Genomic DNA, 8,156 nt, shown 5'->3' with positions numbered 1-8,156 from the left:
GTTTTATTTACATTTAACGCTTACCTAAGGTGTGTTGGTCTTGCCCACAACAGATAATCTCAAGGTGATCAAGACAAATTCTGTGCAAAAGTTATTTTTAGAATAACAGGACCTCAACTATAGCAAGTTCACAGTCTAAACAAGATTGGACTACAGAAAACTGTCAAAACACATTTTTTCCAGGCCATTTTAAAAAAAAAATTTGCTGCCATTTAAGTAAGGCAAACACTATGAAGGTAATATTGCAACTTTTCAGTTGTTATAATTTGGTAGAGGAGGACCTCAGATGCACCTATGCACAGTATGTTAGTTACAAGCCAGCATGGAGTAGAACCACTGACATTCCTTTGGCTACCCGAATATAGCTTTCAAACATAAAAACTGAAGTCCTTTGCTGAATTTGAACAAACAGTGGTATTAAGTAAGGGACAAGATGTTTGAAGTCAAGATTTATAACCACTTGGCTTTAGAAACCCAATTCCGCCTTTCTGACATCTTAGTCGAATCTTTTACAGCAATCAGGTTTGACAAAAACTGTTTTCGAACTGGAAAGATTTGACTTCAATAATACAACAAAAATTTTACCTTGTCAATTTTATTCCATAATGAAGTTTCAGTTACACAATGCTTTTAACAAAAAGCCTGTCTATTGTATAAATGTACACATTTTCAAATGAACACAATAGGATGAAAAAGTATATTCTGTGATGAAATGTGAAATAAAATAATAAAAAAATATCCCCCCCCACCTTCTGAAACCTTATAAAAATTAACCATACACTACATGTAAAAGTATGTAGCCTTCGTACATGTATTTATAGTCACTATTTCATGCTAGTAATCAAATACTGCAAGACTTGACCAGTATAAAAATTGATTTCATTACTAAACAATCAGGCCTGTACATTATGGACATCTTTAAAATAAAGTCGTTAACAAAAAAATATCAAAGTTTACAATGAAATATACACTAAACATGATTTAACATTGTACATTAACAGTATAAAATCATACACAGAGTAATTATGTATATATCTGTATATATTTGTATGTTTATATTATCTAAACCAATAAGAGAAAACTAGTCCTGACATGCACATAATTATGTTTTACTTTAAAGTCAAATTTTCAAGTAGATGGAACAAGTTAACCGAGTTAAAAATGATCAGTTTTCTATTTTACAGCAGCATGATTTCAGATTCATACTGTTCATAGATCTGTATTTTTTATGAAAACACTTTGTCAAGTGCATCAAAACATGTTAAGTGACAGTACTTTGGATTCACAATTTTTTTTAAAATTCTGTACCATATCCAAATATGAAAAAATATCTCTTATTCTTTCATTAACGAAGAGAAAATAGTGTAAAAAAGATAACAAATTCAGTTATAGCTTTCAAAAACATATGCACAGTCCTACATATATAAAGAATATGAGTAACAATTCAATAAACGTCCTCTTGTACGTTTGATTTCATTAAAAAAGTTAACTACTGCTGTGGCATGCAGCCTTTTAGTTTATCCATTTAAGATAAAAAAATACATTGCCACATGATCCGGATGTTGGACCAGCTGTTATCAAGAATGTACAGGTTAAATCAAAAGCTTCTCGATGCTCAGCTTCAGTTTATCTATGCTGGACTTTAACTGGGAACCTTCGTGTGTCATCACTGAGCATGATATCACTGGTCTGCTCACACCACATGCACGTCCAAGTGCTGCAAAGAAAAATTTACACTTTATTTCCTGCATGGTCTGTTCTCCTTCAAGGAAAGATACAAACTTTATCCATTCAGACAGGTATTTTGGTTCTTTTTCAAAATCTAAACAATACTATTGTAAACTAGAGACAACATGTAAATAACTTTATGCACTTACATTTAACTGGGAAATGAAATTGTGCTATGAAAATGCGACAAAAGGAAATTCAAGCCTAAATTAAGAAGCTTTGAGACCATATATGGGCATCCAAAACAAAATATGCTATTCCAATATCTCTTAATCAAATTAAGGTACTAATGTTCTAAATACTTTACCTTGCTTTGACTTGACAAACACATACGGGATATTCTGTAATGTAAAAACACAAGACAAAATTAATACACTTTATTAGTATCTAAATATTCACCTTTTTAACTTGCAAATGACAGAAATCAAGAGATAATTTGTATGAAAATATGTCCTACTGTTGAAAAAATAAGGAATTTAAACAATTTTAAAGGAACTTTTATGGACTATTTCTCTATTGTTTGAGTTTTAGAACTGCTGTTTTAAAGCCAAAATTGATATTGTACATGATAAATGATCATCAAATATAGGCCAATCAAATTACCTAAAATTCAGCTGAACATACTAAAATGAACTAATGAGAATGTAGAAGAATGTAGTCAGGGGAGCCAACATAAACAAAAGCGTAGTTTATCATATGATACCTTATCCTCACAGAGCAAAGGTAGATGCAAAAGAATCTCCAGAGGTTCAGCATCAGCTGCCATTACTATAAACTCAGCTATTCCACGATTCAATGTCTTTGTAGCTGAAAAGAAAAACAATATTTGAAGAAAATTTTTTATGCAATATTATTATTTATAACATGCTTTAAATGACACTTAATAATAACGACACTTGCAGCACACAGACATATTTGTCCAGTCAGAATTTCTTATGTAGTAACTTAATTTGAACCCCGTTGAAATCCACAGCTATGTTATCCTATAGCAGACCATACTTGTTGGTGCCTTTATGCATCATTGTTCCTAGCTGATCAATGCATGTTTGACACATTAAACAAACACCACTGTGGTCATTATTTCTATTCAAGTACAAGATTGTTAGAGTTTCAGTGCATACTGAAAATTATTGTGAATCAAATCATTCAAGAAGACCAAACTGTTGTCCAGATTTCAATGATATAATACCATTATTATATGATCTTGTAATGAAATCAATTCTCACCTTCATTGGCCCCTTTCTTCAGCTGCTTGTAGTTTGCTGCTTGCTGTACAAGATCTAAAATCTTCTGAGTGAGTTCAGAATCAGCTAGTGGGTACGCTTTTGGATTAACCTCGTCTCCCTGTAAAATAAGCCAAAATATCTGTCACAGTCAATTCCAAACTGTAAAACTGCAAGATGTTGCAAAGCATTGAGGAGATTTAAATATTAACATCTTCAGAAAGCTTTTGAAGTAACCATTTCTTATACATCTAAATTCTTGACCTTCTCAGAAAATTGGTTAAGAAATTATGAAATCTACATAGGACACTGTGTTTAACAATAAACATTGCCTATAATCATTTACGCCCAGTGTTTAAGACTTCTTTGTTTTATTATTCACCTAATCTACTTGTTTACTTGAAAGTATCATTCGGTTGATAATAAGCCTGTTCTAAAATTACAGCAGTGCTCAATATAAGGTCAATTAGTTTTCATTGCACTTTTTCTTTATTAATTTTTCGCTAATTTTGTATCCACTTAACTTTATTCCCTCCCAAAAATGGTAATTGCTTTTTCCATTGAGATTTCAATAATCTGTTTGATTAGTTTTTACCACAATTTTATGATAACATCCAGGCCTTGATGAATTTTTCTTGGGTCAATCACCCAGATTGACCCTTCAAATTTAATAGCCCTTCATAAAATGTACTTGTCCTACATTTTGACAAACAAACTTGGTAAAAATTAAACATAAGACTCAAATTTACCATTTACCGGTCTATATTGGTTTAATTGGCTTTATCCATTTACATATTGTTAAAAAATGTTGATAATACTCTTCATTCTTTTAATATACATGTATAATCTTCAACATAACCAGAATACTTAATTCATTTGAATTGTACTCATGGTAAAATATCGAACTCATGGCCAAGTATAAAACATTTCCGAACACGTGTCAAATGCTGCTGTCATTATGGAATTGATTATCATACGCGTTCCGTCAAGCTTTATACCTAGTCAAAAGGTCAATATATAGTTTTCATTTTTGAGCCTTCTGTTTAAATTTTTACAGAAAAACTTCATTTGCATTAAATCTAAATCTTTTGAAAATTGAATAACATACATGTATTTTGGATTGGGAGAATCTTACTCAAGTTTTATCAATTTTCTCCTCGTCTGACCCAAACTTTCACTTGCAAATGCTAGGCAGCAAGTGGTATGGTCAAGGCCTGACATCATAATTATTAACAGGTCTAGGATTTCATGATATTTACGGACAATCTGTAAATTTTTGGACAATCCATAATTTTACAGATTTTCTTATCTGTAAATTTACAGACATTAAGTAAGAAAATAGTAGAAGTTGCATTAAAATTCAAAACCGCGGGTTAAAATGAATAAGGTTAGGTATTATATGATTAAATGTAACAGTATGCTAAGATTCAGTACATTTTGATGACTTTCAATTTTCACTTTTAACAAAAATTTCAAAATCATCATACAAAGAGGAAACTCACCCCATTACCTTTGTAAATATAAATATCAATAAAACAACTTGTCTTAAGCTGCGGATTTTATTGTAAAACTAAAATCAGCAAATTTCACATTGAATATCTGTAATTTTATGGATTGAAAAATCTTTAAATTTCTTGACTGTCTATAAATTTACGGACAGTCCATAAATATCATGAAATCCTAGACCTGATTAACACATGGTTAGCCTATGATGATGTCACATGATTAGCAAACAAACAAAACTACATACTCAGTTTCATGGGGGGGGTGAAACTATTTAAATAATCTTACAAAAAATAATCTAACAACACAGTTAAACTAGACAAAAGTAGGATACAAGACAAGATTATGATCCACCCCAGCTAGACTGGGAAACGGTACAAGTCAACCCGGCCCCAAGTCAACCCGGCCCCTAGTCAGCCCGGCCCCAAATTGGTTAACCCGGCCCCAAACCAATGTTATTTCTGGTCAACCCTGCCCCATTTGTTTATTATTTATTTTGCTTTAAAATGTAAATACTTTATCAAGAAATAAAATAAAAATTAACAACAACAACAACAACAGCTAGTTTAACGATGATATATTTCATTATTTTTTTTTATATAAAAACTTTCAATATGAACGAACAAGCAACACATGCATAATTTACTGTTTTTACAATGTCCAATGCATAGTTCTACAATGTTCAATGTATAGTTCTACAATGTTCGTCACACAACCCTTAGAATTTATAGAAAACAAATTTCTAATTACCTCACTTTATTTACATGAAATATTAAATTCTGTTATACATGTGTATCTTTATAAATAATGCTTTTTGGAACTTCCAATATTTGTTATATTAAAACCATGAAAAAAATGTGTTACAGGATCTTTAAATCAGAAAGAGTAATTTCATTTCTACTTGATAATATTCTCGCAAAACAATGGCCGGTATCTGAAATATTAACACAATCAATACAGTTATCAGTCATAATGACATAATGACACAAAACACTATCAATTTTTCAAACACTTAGTAAAATTCCAAAATAAACTGTTTTACACAGTAAATATTCTTTGAAAATAAGTTAATAAAAAACGAAACAAATATTAAAATAATTATACTGATGAACGTATGCAATAAAAACAATCAAATAAACTGAAAAAAAGATTGTTGGAAACATAATTTATAAAAACCTTTTTACTTGAAATTCTATGTATCTCTTCCTAATTATCGCATTTACACCCACGATTACATCGAATAAAGACATGAAAGATACTACCAACTTATTTAAAGGATTTGTTTTCACAGCTATACCTTTTTTGTTAATTGATTGCTTTAAGCTGTTTGATTATCACATCTGAATTAATGTTGATGTACATATAATTGTTGATGTTACTGTATATAATTATTCATTATCACTAGTCTATTGCGTATTGAAGTCTTATCGGCACAATTAAATTTACCGACACTTTTATGCCAGTTCATGTTGTTTTTTTTACTATTGTTCTATAGTTAATAATCTTCCATCAATAATAAATCATTTTATTTCATCATACAACAAAATGACTTAAATAGTTTTCTTTGAAAAATTTTTTTTGGGGCCGGGAAAGACCGATTTTGGGGCCGCACTGACCCAATTTTTGGGGGCCCATTTACCAAAAAAAAATAAAGTGGGGCCGGAGACGAATTTTGGGGGGGTTTACCAATTTTTAGCCCGGGTTGACTTGGGGGGGTTTTTTGGGGGGTTGCTGTAATTTTTTGGGAAAAACAAAAAAAGGAAAAAGAGAATTTTGCTTATGTGTTATTAATAAAAAAAAAATGTAACAACAAAAAAAAAAACATTTTTGTATTTAAATCAAGAACATGGATCATCCCCCGATTGAGGGTTTTCACCTATGCCTATTTTTTACACTGTAGCATACGTGTAAAAAAATTAAATTTGATTATCAGATTCAATTAAAAGAAATTTACCCTTTTAGCTAAATTGTTTTTGATCACTTAAATAAAACGTCTGACCCCCTCGGGTTTACAGTTCAGGGGAGTGAATTTAAAAATTTTGGAAATACTGAGCCAAAAAGTTTCAAAAAGGGTTTTTCAAAACCGGGAAATTTTTAATTTTATCAAAGGGAAATCAGTTTTTAACACAAAGGTATACTAAAAAAACGCAACGGAAGTTTTTTGGGGCCGGAGATAAAAAGATTAAACAAACATGATTTTTTTTGGCACATGGCCCTATCCGTACTACTTTTTTTTAAATAAATTATGTATGACATAAATAGCAAGAAAGAAAGGGGGTACTTGGGTCCCGGCAAAATTTTAAAAAAAAGTACATGATGAGCTAACTCAATTTTTTGTGAAAAAAGAACCAGTAGGTTGGAATCAAAACCCCCCGTACCAAAATACCCCAAAAGAAAAAGGGAAATAAAATAAAATATTTAATTTTTATATATTTTCCGAATGTTACTATGTACATGTATATCTTGCAATTTATATTTCACCCGTCAAAGGTATTTACATTTATATACAAAAATGTACCATTGAAAAAAAAACAGAACCACAATTATTTGGCTAAATCACTTTAAGTTCGTATGTAAAAAAACTGTAAAGAATGCTCGTCAATGTCGGTTTTGCTTACCTAGTATTTTTAAAGTACCAGTTCCAACTGCAAAACCTTATAGGTCAGTAAAGCCCGTCCGAAAGATGTGATCATTCATTTTGGCAGCAACTATAGTACCCTTTTTCCATTGCCCTACCATGAGAAAATTATAAATCTGAATATGGAAGTTGCTAAGGACCAATGTAAGAGTCTATTCATGAAATATAGAGAACATTCGACAGCTTTCAGGCACGGCTTTAATAAATACTGTATATTAGTTTAATATATTAAGTGTCCCGAATCGAAGGACCAACAACACCGAGACACGTGACAACTTTCAACACTTGCAATACATAACTTAACTCCAGCAATGGCTCACACGTGATGTAAATAAAACACTAAAGTACAATGTATCTTATGTGTAGTTTAAGATAAAGTAATTTACTGTAGTTTTGGTAAATTTCTCGTTTGTTGCAAATTACTTAAGAATATACATTGCCCTAAAACATTTTTTTTCAATGACACATTTCTCATGTAAAAGGTTGTTTCCCATAACACAGATACACTTTGTGAATTGCAATTAAAGTATGAAAACAAAAAGTAAGGGCTAAACATTTAGCGCTAAACATCAGCAATTCCGACTTTTTCACATTTTTCTGTTTTTTAGTTTCAAAAATATATTTACAATCAAACGAAATGTTAAAAATTTGGAAAAACAGTGATATCTCAGAAGAAATGCAAACAACAAAAAACATGAAAAATGCAAACTGCAATTCTGGACAGACATATTTATGGGAATATTACAAAATATACAACATTTTAACTACATTGTACTCGAATATAACTTGGCTGGGAGGTAGTATTTCCTGTTAAAGAGGGTCCATCCCCCTCCCAGGGACGAGAGTACGGCCCCCCGGGACTGTCACCATCATGTGAAAAAATAATTTAAACGAAAATGTTTAACCATTTTATTTGAAAACGTAATTTTACTGAAAATTACCAAAAAAAAAAAAATTTTTATATAAATACTGAAATAATGCACGGAAGGCCAATGAGACAATTTTATACATTATATTGATGTGAGAAGTGTGTTGCTGCCTAAATAAAGAATGTTATAAGCGGG

This window comes from Ruditapes philippinarum, unplaced genomic scaffold (assembly GCF_026571515.1).
Source record: "Ruditapes philippinarum isolate M1 unplaced genomic scaffold, ASM2657151v2 ctg1589_1_1_1_1, whole genome shotgun sequence".
Taxonomy (NCBI): Eukaryota; Metazoa; Mollusca; class Bivalvia; order Venerida; family Veneridae; genus Ruditapes; species Ruditapes philippinarum.
This window is presented reverse-complemented; position numbering follows the sequence as displayed.